This window comes from Pyrus communis, chromosome 6, assembly GCF_963583255.1.
Source record: "Pyrus communis chromosome 6, drPyrComm1.1, whole genome shotgun sequence".
NCBI classification, from domain to species: Eukaryota; Viridiplantae; Streptophyta; class Magnoliopsida; order Rosales; family Rosaceae; genus Pyrus; species Pyrus communis.
This window is the reverse complement of record NC_084808.1, coordinates 15,663,964-15,678,051: the sequence shown is the minus strand read 5'-3', so window position 1 is coordinate 15,678,051 and position 14,088 is coordinate 15,663,964.

The following is a 14,088-nucleotide window of genomic DNA, read 5'->3' as shown; positions in this document are numbered from 1 at the left end:
CAGCTTTTACATTTCACAACTATTTTTCCGTTTAAAAGTATTGGATAGTTGTCTAAAACTCGCAAGCGCTTGAACGGTAATTTGCTTTCTGTGTTCATTGAAGCTACAATTTTTTTTCTTCCAGAAATGCTAAGTTGGCAGTTTGTATATTTTTGAAGGTTTTAATTGCTAATAAGTAAATCTTTGTTTATACTTCAGTAAATGTGCTTGCAAGTCTGGTAATTGTATCTTTATCTGAAATATACAAATATATATATATTTTTATTTTTATTTATTTTTCTCATGTCACCCGGGCTGATCATTTTACCAGACCACGAAAATGTCAGGGTATATACTACTCATTCGTTTTCCATTTCTCTGTATTCGTTTCGGTGCACTTTGTTGTGCATATAAAAATGGAGGATGCATATAGTTTTAGGGATGAAAGTTTGTTCCTGATTGCTTGGCCTGCGCAGTATCCTGAATTTATGTTTTAAACCAATTCTACATATGAAAATACGGGGACACGTTATTCCATATTTTAATTTTAGTTTTAATTTTCCAAATTTCATGTTTTGTTTTGTTTTGTTTTTGTTTTTGTTTTTGTTTTTTTTTTTGTTTTTTTTTTCAGTTTTATTTTATCTTTAATATTAGTTAAATTTCACATAAGCATCCATATCATTTAATGAATAAATAAGAACCATTGGATGTCATGTAATCAAAAGGCTTAAAAAGAGTGTAAAAGTATTTGTAAAAATATTTATCCCTTTATTCTATCCTTAAGAAGAATGCAAGATAGTATAGTGATGGTACCTACACTAGGCTGGAATCCAGAGCATATTTGTTTTGGAACCAAATCTCCTGAAAGAGGGGTACCTCCACCATGAGGTAATTCCCTTTGGGACTCATGAACAACTACTTGATTTCAATGCAATAAAAGAAGAGAAAGTGCCCGAGTTGATGTTAAACAAAGATACCTAAGCCTGGATGGATAAGTTTCTATGCCAGATTGGAGAGAATAAGGAAGGAGCACCTGGACCTAGCAACTTTCATGTCAACATGATCTATGTACTGTCCTCCATGTTCTATGCAAAACCAAATCAACCAGCTATCATGGATGATGAATCATTGGCATAGAAGCCAGTGATGGCCCTTGTAAACATTGAAAAGGTTAGTAAAGAAGAGTTAAGCTTGGTAGACATGCCTGACCCCACACGAAAAGAGCATGAGAGAGTTTATTTTAATGAGATGGTGTTAAAAAAACCAAGTCTGGCCTTAGCAAACCATTTAAAGCCCATATATGTGACAACTCATTTGGAAATAGTCTATTTTAAAAAGGTGTTGATAAATGGGGGTACATCAGTTAATGTATTACCACTTAAACAACTAAAGAAACTTTGCAGAGGTGAGGAAGACCTTATCCCCACTGATCTCACGATGTCTAGGTTTTCTGGAGTCATCACCAAAACACATGGGATACTACCCTTAGAAGTAGATTTGGGATTCAAGAAGATTATGTTGGCATTCTTTATGGTAGATAACACCTCTACTTATGGGGCGTTGTTGAGAAGGGATTGGATACACCAGAGTTTGTCTATACCAGCATTACACATAAATGCTAGGATTAGACTATAGTTTATTAGAGCATAAGATGCATATTAAAAAGGGTACATGCTTGTAAAGCAAGCATCAAGAAGGATGTCAAAAGAACTCGAAGGAAAAATCAAGGAAGAAATTGAGAAGCTAGTGAAGGCGGGCTTTATTATACTTGTAAAATATGTAAAGTGGTTGCCCAACATTGTACCTATACTGAAAGCTTTAACTAATGCCAGTCGATGTTGTGTCGATTATAGAAATATTAACGAAGCAACTCCCAAAGATGAATACCTTATGCCTATGGCCGACCTATCTATTGATGTAGTTGCAAAACACAAAGTATTATCTTTTATGGATGGAAATGCTGGATATAATCAAATAAAAATGGCTAAAGAAGACATACATAAGATAACATTTAGATACCTAGGACATATATGAGTTTATGAATATGTTGTCATGCTTATTAGGCTGAAAAATGCTGGTGCTGCATATCAAAGGGCAATGAATGTTATTTTTCATGATCTGATCGGGCACATCATGGAGGTATACATTGATGACATCATGGAAAGGTCTAAAACTAAAGAACAACACTTGGAAGACCTCAGACAAGCCTTACTGAGAATGAGAACCCACAAGTTGAAGATAAATACTAGAAAGTGTGCCTTTGGGGTTAATCGGGGCAACTTTTTGGGGTTCTTGGTCCATCAAAGAGGTGTGAAAGTGGACAAGAACAAGGCTAGGGCTATAATGGAGTCATCTACACCCACTAACACCTACTAACAAAGTGCAATTGCAAAGGTTGCTAGGAAAGATTAATTTTTTGAGAAGATTCATTGCTAATCTTGTGGGCAAGATCCAATATTTGACTTATTTGTTAAGATTAAAGAATCAAGACAAGTTTGAGTGGGCCCCTCAACATCAAGAGGTCTTTGATAAAGTGAAGACTTGTCTAGCCTCTCTTTAAATGCTCATGCCTACCCAGAAAGAGAAGCCTTTAAAGCTCTACATTTCAACATCCGGGAAATCAATAGGGAGTTTATTAACTCAAAGCAATGAAGGAGGAAAAGAAAATGCAATATACTACCTCAATAGGATCCTTACGGAGGTAGAAACAAGATATACCCCAATTGAGAAATTATGCTTAGCCTTGTACTTTGCTACCAACAAATTAAGGCACTATATGTTGCATTGACATATCCATATAATTGTCAAACTGATGTGATCAAGTACATGTTGTCCAAGCCAATGCTAACAGGAAGAATTGGGAAATGGATCCTAGCACTGTTAGAGTTCAGTTTCTAGTATGTACCTCAAAGGTCAGTGAAAAAACAAGCAATTGTAGACTTCCTAACTAAGCACTAAGAGTCCGAAGAGAAACTCATCAACATCCCTGGAACCTTGGAAGTGGCTAACCTTTGGATCCCATCCAATAAGGCTCAGTCTGGCAAGGAAGAATAGATACAACAAAAATTAAAAAGGATAACTAGCTTATGGATCACTCCTTAGAGGCTGTATTTTGATGGATCATGCATACAACATGCTGCAGGAACTGAAATTGTCATCATTGATCCAAAGGGAGTCTAACATTGCTACTAATTTCTTTTAGATTATAAAGATACTACCAACAATAGGGTGGAATATCAAGCATTGATCATTGGCTTAGAAATTCTAATGGAGTTGGAGTCAGCTGAAATAGAAGTATATGGTGATTTCGAGTTGGTAATTAATAAATTAGATGGAGAGTACAAGTGTAGACATATCACAAAGACAAGATATTATCTGGCAGCTACTCAATTATTGGGATATTGGGGTATTGAAGCAACAATTAGCCATATTCCTAGAGAAGCAAACTTAACTGCCAATGAAAAGGCACATAGGGTTTCTGGAACACATGTTCAAGAATAAGGGCATGAGATAAAAGTAGAGATACAAAGAAGAAGTTTCCCCTATATCTTTGAAAGTTGATTTAGCCTGGATGTAACGACTGAAGAGCCTGAGATAGAGGATTGGAGAACATCTACCATCTAGTACTTGAATGACCTTTCTCCTCCCACTAGTAAGAAAATTAGACAACAGGCAACTAAGTTTGTTATGTGGGATAATACTTTGCTGAGAAAGACTCCAGATATGCTTTTATTAAAATGCTTGGGTCTGGAAGAATTAATGAGGGTGATGGCTGAGGTATATAAAGGCATTTGTGGAGCATACTAGCATAATTTTATCGATGTAAACCCAAATTTAATAACAGATATATATTAGAAACAATTTAAGTGCCAAAGATGCTAGTCAAGCAAAAGCACAGTAACTCACATATGAAATATCTGAGTTATCTAATATGTATTAGATGCAATCCAAGGTTCAAACAATCATACATGAAGTTCGTTCACACAACAATAAATAAACGTCCAAAGATGAGATGATTACTAAGAAGATATGCTACTTCTGGCCCAACATGGAGAAAGATTGTAAAGCTTATGCTAGAGGATGTGAGAAATGCCAAAAGCATAGACCTCTATAACATATACCATCGGTGCCCTTGAATCTAGTAGTAAAGCTATGACCTTTCGGAAGGTGGGCCATGAACTTTATCAGGCAGATATACCCAGCTTCTAGCAAAGGGCACACCTTCATAATAGTGGCAACTGATTACTTTACTAAGTGGGTTGAAGCTTCAACTGTGAAAACCATTAATTAAGCTGCTGTGAAGAAGTTCATTGAGACCAAAATTCTACATAAATTTGGGGTGCCTGAAACAATTATTACAGACATATGGCATTCATTCATTTCAAAAGAAGTTGAGGAGTTTGCAGCTAAGTTCAAGATAAAGAAGATCTAGTCTAGCCCTTATTATCCCCAATCTAGTGGTCAAGCAGAAGCTAGCAACAAGATATTGGGGAACATCATTAAAAGAATGGTGGCAGATAGCCCAGAAATGTGGCATGAGATGTTGGGAGATAATCTTTAGGCTTATAGAACCTTAAAAAGAACAGGAACTGAGACTATTCCTTATGCATTGACATTTGGGCAAGATACAATGCTCTTTATGGAGATCAATGTGAGTTCTCTAAGGCTTCAGAACCAATTTGGCCTACATAGTGATGAATTTATTCAGGCCATGTGTTAAGGAATTGAGGACTTGAATGTTGCCCAAATTAAAGCTATGAACAAGATCCACGAAGGAAAAAAGGCTGTTGCCCGAGCTTACAATAAGAGAGTATAATTGAAGACTTTTGAAGAAGAAGAATTGGTGTAGAAAGCAGTTTTGCCCTTGGGAGCTCAAGTTAGAGGTTTTGGGAAATCAAGTCTTACTTGGGAAGGCCCTTTCATAATTACCAAAGTATTAGACAGAGGAACTTATTACTTGGTAGATTTAGAAGGAGATTTACAGAAACATCTAATAAATGCTAAATTTCTAAAGAAGTACCACCCAACTCTTTGGGATGTTAGAGACTGTTATATTAATGAAGTTTGATACTTAGAAAAAGGGGTGAGGAATTCTTTATATGTCTAAAAGCAGTTGTTTCTGTTAGAAAATGTGAATAAACAAGTAAAATAGCAAAATAGTGAGAGATCTTTTTATTTAATTATTAGGAAAGTATAGGAGCCCTAAATTACAAGTTTACATCTTTAGCCAAGGCAGCTATCCTAGACTTGACTTTCTAAAGCTATATTGCTGTTGGCTAACTGGGCTTCTGACTTCTCCACTTCCTGGTTTACTTTCTTCACTTCCTCAATCTTATTGTATAGCTTGCTGGAGAGGGTCATTTGCTCATCCTTTAGAGCAGAAAGTTGTTTTTCCAACTTCTGGATCTCTACAGCCACCACCATTATCAGATCCTCCATGGCTGAGCCCTTCTCCACCAGCTGCTGCAAATTAGTGGAGGTCCGACTATGCTTTTCCTTGTAACACCTCACCCTGTTGCCCTGCCTCTCTGCCTTAAGATGCTGATCCCTCAAAGCTCTTAGATTTCAAAGAAGGAAATGAAAGACTCATACTGCACCTTGGTCATTTGCTAGGCTTAATATAATTCAGTAAGGGCATTCTAAGTATCTTGAAGAGCCTTAAAGCTAAATAAGGTAGAAAAGTCCATTTGCATCCATTCTTTGAAGATCATGCGTTGCTCCATGAGGTGTTGAGGCTTAGAAGGACGCCTTTTGGATCCAGCTTAGTCCTAATTTGCCCGAACTCTCTAACTAGTTCGAGCAATGAAGCTGTGGCTAGGAGAGAAGCCAATAGAGGATGCATGATTCCAGCACCATTAGAAGTAGCTGTAGTAGTGGCAATGTCTTCAACAGTAGTAGTAGTAGCAGTAATGGAAGAGGAAGCAGATCCGGTAACAGGCACCCTCCTAGGCCTAGGAATGAGAATTCTTGAAGTCCAGTAGCCCAAGAAGTTTGAGCTGGGACCACTATGCTCATAGTAGGCTGAAGAGACTTGCCCGAAACCTCACCAAAGGTTTACCAGATGAAAAGAGAATGAGTTACAAGAGCTCAACCTTAAGCTGAAATAATAATAAAAAGGGATGGGGGAGTAGAAGGAACATATTGTCAAGATAAATATACCTTAGTTGAACTTTGAGCCATGGTTAGAGGATTTTTTGGTAAAGTTACTACTGGTGAGGATAGAGCAGGGGAGGCTCTAAGACTAGTTACCTATGAGATAACTGGGTTACCTATGAGATAACTGGAATATCAAGGACTATTGGTTCCTTGGCAGCTTTTGGAAGAGGGGAAAACTGACATAAACAAAGTTTAGATCATTAGTTTCAAGTAATAAAAGAAAAACCATCTCAAAATAAGAAACACCTGAGAGGAGAAAATTATGGAATGCTAGTGTCTTCTACAAAATGGAACAACTTTCCAGTTGCAGGGTTGAATTAAGAAGTATGAATCACTGTTATGGTTGAATGAACTTGAGAAGAATGAGGAAGGGGTGCTTGTTGAGTTTCAGATGCTGGAATGCTCTTAATTGTCTAAAAGTAACAAAGACAGGTCAAAGGTTGGATCTTAATAATAATAAAAAAAGGGTAACAAGTTTTGAGAGAAGGATATACCACTGAAGGCTTGGCCCGAAAGGGAGAAACTTGCTTAGATCGGGCATGAGGAGAAGATGGTTTATCCTGGGAAGTTCCTTCTGCCTTGGAAGCTTGTTTTGAAACCATTTGAGGTTAATGAAAGGGTTAAAGAAGAAGAGGAAATAGGTTTAGGTGATCAATTATGACTACCTTCAACTTCTTCAAAATCTTGGACATAACTTCCTTGTCACTTTGCTGCCGCTCCTCACTGGCCTTTATCCCATTGGGAGGGGAGTCAAGCTTTTTACTAGCAGTAGGTCCTAACCATGAGGAAAATGCAATAAGTTTGATATCTATGAAAAGTGAGCAGAATTGAGAAATTCAAGAAAATAAAGTGCTTATTGGTAGACTTTTGTTTTTTCTTGCCCACTTTAGTTGGAAGAGTGGCCAGATGGTCAGAAGTTTGAGAAGTTTGGGGTCTTTTTCTTTTCCTAGTTGGAGTAGCTCTAGGGACGGGAAGATCATGTCTAGCCTTAGACCGTTTCTCTTATTCTAAATCAGACGATTCAACCACCTTGGGATTGGCCTGACGAGACGTTCCGGTTTCTACCTCAGGTCTAACCTCTGTCTCAGATTCGTTAAACATCTCATAAATGTTTTCAGCTTTCCCAAGAGTTTGGCTCGGGCATGCTTCTTGCTTAGTAGCTTCAGTAGCGGCTTCTAGTAAAATCATGGCATTAGCAGCCTCTTCTTCCTTTTGCTCGAGTGTTGTGGCTTTTGGGTTGCCTTGAGGTGCATAATGAAGGAAGCAAGGTTAGCATGGATAAAGATCATATAAATAAAGAAAATGAATAGCAAGATAAATTACCTATTAGTAGGAGTTGGTTTTTCTCGTTGATAACTTTCTTCCTGCTATTAAACTCTTCTTTCTTAGGGAGAAACTTGAAGAAAACTTGCCCGAAGAGCTTAACATGGGCTTCTCTGATGTCGCCGTCATACTTGTTGGACCATTTGGCCTCCCACCAAGTGGTAAAAAAGGCGGTACACTTAAAATTCAGAGTGGTAAGCTTATGAGCTATCTTGGTCATTACATTCAAAGTACGTTTACTTGCCCAAAATGTAGCCTAAGAAGGAGAAGGTAGGCGATATGAGGTTCCACATTGGATCGAATCAAAGAAGGGGACCAGGATAGCCTTCTCGAATCCTAATTGTCAACCACAGAAGTTAAGGTGGTAAACCTCTAGCCCACATTCATAGCTCGCTTGATCACTTCTTACTCCCCATGCTATATCCTTTTGTTGGATGTAGCTGATGAACTTTTCTTTGCAGAATCTGCTAGCATCCACCCTAAAGGAATCCTGGAAAAATGTTGTCCGAGAACCAATGATACCTCCTAAGCACAGAGGTACCCCACTCCAAGTCAATTATGGTTTTGCTGATCTTGAAGAAGTAGAGGTAAGAGAAAGTTGAATGGTTGGTATCTGGAGCCTCTATTAGAATTTGGGTTGGAGCGAGGATAAAGGACCATGCGGCCACATTATCAAAAGATTGCAGAGCTTTCACCAAAGGGATCCATTCCATCTTCACTCATTTGGATTTGTTGGGGAACACATGCGTGTTCAACTAGTTAAGGAGGAAATACATGTGTTCTTGGGCTTGGTCAGCAGAAGGCGTTGGCAGGCAAAAATTCTTCTTGGCAAAAGGAATGAAGCCAGTGAACAAAGACCCATAACTCTTGAAGGTTGTAAGATTATACTCCAAGCTCACAATGTTTTGTGAAGGTTTAGAACTTCCAGTTGGTGGTTGGGAAAAGGATGACCAGTCATGAGTAATGTCCACACATCTTCCCGACTACTTAAGTCTGAATACTTGAGCCATATCAAAGACGGTTGGAGTCATCGGGCCTATTCTGAAGTCAAATGAGTTAGTCTCATTGTTCCAGAACAGAAGGGCAATTAACAGAAGCTCATGCTTTATGGGAATGATGGTCTTGGACATCATAATTAACTCATAAATGCCATTGGCCATCCATTTCCCTTTCTAGATGGGTTTCATCTCGTCCACCCACTTTGACCAAGCTGCGTCGGTCACGAAAGGAAAACCTCTCTTGAAGTTTGACCACCTAACAACATAAATGCCCTATTCAGCTTCATAAGGACAATGGGTGAACCATTCCTTAGTAGGCATATTGCTTTCCATAGCAACAGGAACTCTGGTGGTCCAAGTAGGCCCTAGTGAATACACTTCACCTTATTCAAAGAAAATGTGGAGATTGAGGCCAGCCTAAGGATAATGAAGGCCATTGAGTCGACGACAAAAAGTGACAATCCCTTCTCCAGACTCATATGTAGTGTGTGATTTGGTAGCCATTGTTGAATTCGGTAGAAAAGAATGAAAAAAAGTGGCTAGAGTTTGAGGCAAGAAAGGGTTGAAAATTCAAGAGAATATGGTAGTTCGGAGAATCAAGTTTGTTCAAGGTAATGACCAAAAAGAGTAAAGTGGAAGTTATATAACGGGCATGTAGTTAATGTTGGAGATCGTGAGTTAGTGCAAATGTTTTTTTTAAACGACTAATTAAGTGGTGCTAATACCTAATTTTGGCAAGCAATTAATTTTAATCATTATCAATGTCTTGATTAGTAAACTTAACAATGATTAAAGGGGGCACTGTTTGGGTGGATATTTAATGTTGGGTTTAGTGCAGTTAAAGGCCCAAGAATGCAAAAAGTATGAGGAAATTGGGCTGGGACAATTGGTAGCCCAGGAAGAATTTAAAATCATTTTTGCCAAAGAATTGACAGCAAGCCTATGCAAGAAGTGACAGGTGACAGAGGGCATCTCACCCCCAGCAAAAAGCACTTTTCCATGGCATGGGTAGGTAAATAACAAAAGTAGATAGTGATTCACCATACTCTGGAGCCATCACAAAAAAGGAAGGCTTGGACAATCGGGCTAGAAAGTCTATAAAAACAATGAAGGACACAAGGAAGAGCTCTCTCAACCAATCAATCAAAAGACACTTAACTTTGCACTTTAACAACAAGAAACAAGAAAGCTTTAGTTTGTACAACCTTTACCCTTTTTAGTCGTAGGTCCATCATAGAAAGCTATCTTTTGTCAAAGTTTTAGAAGCTCTGCTACCCTTCCCTGTTTGTAGTATCAAATATCTTTAGTAAACCTGGTTTATATTTCATTTTCCAGGACTTCAGTCTCTGTAAAATACAAAGAGAAGTAGATACAAAAAGATGAACCTTGCTTGACAAGGTTGTAATCTTGCCCGAGTCTCCTTTGTTTGTACTTACATAAAGTAGATATATTGTTTATGCATCTTTCATTGGATCCTATGTCATTTTCAACTGCCTTCATTCAAGTATCATCTATCATTAATCTTGTCAAGCTAATCACAAACAGGTGATTTGTTTGTGATTACCCAAACTATATTTCTGGTAACCAATTTCCTTAATGTAATCACCAACTATGTTAGCAATAAACTTTTTCGTTCTTGTACTCTCCTTCACAGTTTACTGTCACTTAGTACTACAGTCTAGTGGTATTCTCCTTCCCTTGTAAGTGAGAGTCTTAGGTTTGATTCCCACCAAATGTGAATTTGAACCACACTATTATTAAGCCATTGTGAGACTTAGCTGACCCTTCACCTTAGTGTAGATAATATCATTTGTTAAAAATAAAAATAAAAAACATAGCCCCAACTTCTTAAGCGACCATGACAATAATAAGAGGTCTTCTTTGTGAATCCTTCCATTCATCAGTCATCACTACACACCCTTATATTTCCATGGAAACTTAATCTTTCCTAACTCTCACTCACAAACGTTTCTCTCCTAGATATGGCTTTGATTAATTGCCAATTAATTAAGCGTATATTTGTTTGGGCCGTACTTTAATTAACGGTTCCTGCAGTGGTAACGAAGGAAACTGACTTTCGGCCTCTTTTTTGAAATGCTCGAAACGAGTTTTCATCTCTCCGGGCCGAAGAAGGAGCTTGATGCGTTTTTCGAACTCTTCAATGGTGGTTTCAAAGTCGCGATCAACTGCCTTTCTCTCTTGAAGTAATTCGGCGACAATGGTCGGGGTAGATCAGTTGTCGCCCCTTCCTTCTACCTTTTTTGGCTGCCACCGGGTGGTCGAATTAGCTTGTGATTCTTGTCGTCGAGCCATGCAATCTATTCTCTGGCGACGACATTTTTGAGACTTAGATAATGCCGTATACAGGCTAGTTGGAGAATCATAACTGTACCAATGTTGGTCACGTGGCTTAGGTGGCTTGAAGGTTTTTTGACCCACCGATAAACTCGAACTGCTGGAGTTACGCGAGTAATAATCCTCATTATAGAATGACGCGTCAAAGTCAAGACGTTGTCTGATTGGGGTTGGGTCTTTTGCTTGTACTTGTGGGCCGAGTCTCTCAAACACTTGCTGTCGTTGGCCGGCACCGAGTTTCTTTAGAGGTTTTGTTGCGGCTGTGGACGACGGACATGAAGTTGAAGCCGGAGGTGTTCTCTCTTTAGGTTCAATTCGTGTTTTACAGCGGCCGCACAAAACCATTGATTCATCAGTTTCTTCGGAACTAGAACCTGACATGGGTTCAACAATGGCCGGCACTGAAGACTCCATGGGTGGTGCATTTGAAAATAAATTAATCTTGAGTCTCGGCTGACCACCCTGCTTACAGACATGCTGTACTGGGACGAATTCGGCCTTCCATTTTCCTTTGTTTTTAGGGAGATGAGCATCCACCATACCAACTGCTGTCGAGGGGAAGGGATTGACGTCAACTGCCATCTGCTGATCAGAAAATTTTAACTTACCCTTCTCAATCCAACTTTGAATTGCATCACGGAACACGACGCAATTATTCGTAGCATGCTTGTTTGAATTATGGTACTTGTAATATGTTTTGTCTTTCAATTCTTCGGCCTTAGGAATGTTGTGTCCCGGCCGAAGTTTTATGATCTTTGCTACCAACAACTGGTCGAAAATTGCATCGGCCTTGGTGATATCGAAAGTGTAAACTTTTAATGTTTTAATTATCTCTTCAGAAGCCGAGCGGGTTTTGGCATCTTTGGAACTGATTTGAGCTAATACCTTGCAAATGTATGATTTATCTATCATTATTTCAGTCGCGTCCACACTGGCGTATTGGGGATCCTTGCTTTCGGCCAATGCGTAGCTAATCGTGAGATTCTTGTATATCGTTCCTCAGGATGGCGATTTTGATATTTTTTCCTCTCAGAGCAAATAATCATACTGCTCAACGTGCTGAGTAAGTTCGTACATATCTCGAATATTTGCCCCCAGAAATTTCTTTTTGTATTCCACGTCTAGGCCGTTTAGAGCAATTTTGACGAATTCAACTTCATGGAGAGGTACTCGGCACCAATTCCTAGCCGACTTAAAACCTTGTTAAGTATTCCATTGGCGATTCATTTGAAGCTTAAGCCATTCTAGCTAACGATGAAACGGACATTTCCATCCCTAGTCGATAGAATTGTTCATGGAATTTCTCGACTAATTCCTCCCAACTCTGGACGGAGTTCGGTGGGAGGTTGATGCACCAAGCAAAGGCTGAACCTGTTAGTGAAAAGTTGAATAGCCGTAGTTTATGGAAATCGCTATTAATGTCTCCATATTACGCAGTGAACTGAGCGACATGTTCTAACGAAGATAAGGATGATTCTCCGGCGAAAAGACTGAAGTCAGGGATCTTAAAGCCTTTAGGGTATTTGAACTTTTCCACATAAGCCGGGTACGGATGGATAAACTTTGGGAACTTCGGCCCTTTTTTTAAGGCCGAGTCGATCATTCTTTGGACCTTGGTCATATTGACGGATGCTGCTTTTATTCCCTGGTCAGGCCCATCAGATATATTGCTTGATCCGCCTCTTTTTTCCAAGTCAATTGGTTGGAGTCGAGCAGATCCTTTCTTGGCTTGTAATGGAACATTCTTAAAAGGAAGTTGTCGAGGATGGCCGACGTGGCCATCTTCAAAGGCTTTACTGACCAATAGTTCAAGCATCTTGGTTTGTGTATCACTATTGTTTCGTATTGTGTCAAGCAAATCATTCATTTTCTGGCCAATCGATTGCTCGACTTGCCGAGATTGTTCATTAAGTCATCTTTTAAGAAACGACCTAGTTCGCGGATTAGAACCTTCCCTACCATCTTCGTCGCAATCTTCCACTATTCCTTCGACGAAAATGCCTGCCGTTTGGTTAGGAATTTCTGGGTTGCGAGGTTGTCCGCCGAGACAACTTTCCTTCTCTTGGCGTGTCGCACTTGTAGCCTCGGGTGGCACAACAATGAGGGAATTTTGTGCCTGAGACAAATCTTGTCCAGGGCCTTGTACTAGTAAGTTGGTTGTTGATTTTCCCATGATTGTTTTCTTTTTTACGGACCGTGTCTCAATGGTCATGAACTCCGAAGGTCTAGCACAAGGTCCCACCGGGCGTGGCGCACAGGTCAAGTAATTAATAAGCTAACTACGTCATTCGGTTGAATGCGGGGCGTGCCAACTCGTCGGCCGAGGAGTAAAATTTGTTGATGTTGAATTGAGCGCGTTGCTGACTTCTTTATCTTGCGACTGTGGCGAAGAAGGAACAAATCTCGGCCTTTGGATTCTCGAGCCTGAAGACAAGGCTACTAGTTCTGCGAAGTTCACGAATCATCGACGCCGAATTCGGTCACAGTGATTATATTCGTGAGAGTATAAGCACGCTGAATCGACACTAGATTATATGGACACAAGTATTCAAAGGTGATGTCTGTCTTGATGGTAAATGTGGTTCGACTGTCAGAATGCCGAACTCTGAAACCCACTTGGGAGTATCCAATCATAAAATCACTCGGCGTTCATTATGCTGAATGTCATAACTCGTAACACCTTACTTCGCCGAGAAGACTAATAAGATGATGTCTGCCAATAAGAATTCGGAAACCCTTCTCAACCAAGACTTGGATAGGTAACTAGTCGGCCTCGACACAATGCTGTTTATCCAAATTAAAGGTGCTTCTCGGTCGGCTGACTCTACGGCAACAGTGTTGTTTATCCAAACTGAAGATGTTCGCCGGTTGCCTTCACAGTGCTGTTTATCCAAACTGAAGATGTATTGGCGAAAAAAGAAAATGAAAAATCTCAAGTTGTTTGAGAGGTTTGCGCAGGGCAATTGTGTGTTTTTTTTTTGGAGCCCTGAATGATGCACTCTGCTATTTATTTATAGCAACAAAACCTCCCCAAGGTCAAGTTGAACCCGTATTATACTAGGACTTCTTGTTCTGTTCCAACTCTACCTTGACCAATCCTACTCCTATTAGGACTTTGAACTCACCCCTTTTTGGGACCATATTCATTGCTGGTCGAGAATCCAAATTGCATTAGGACCCCTTATCATATTAGGACTTCTTCAACCCCTCTTCTCATCCGAATTATTCCTTCTTGCGATAGGATTCGACCCTGAACGGCCCGGGACCACCAGGCAGC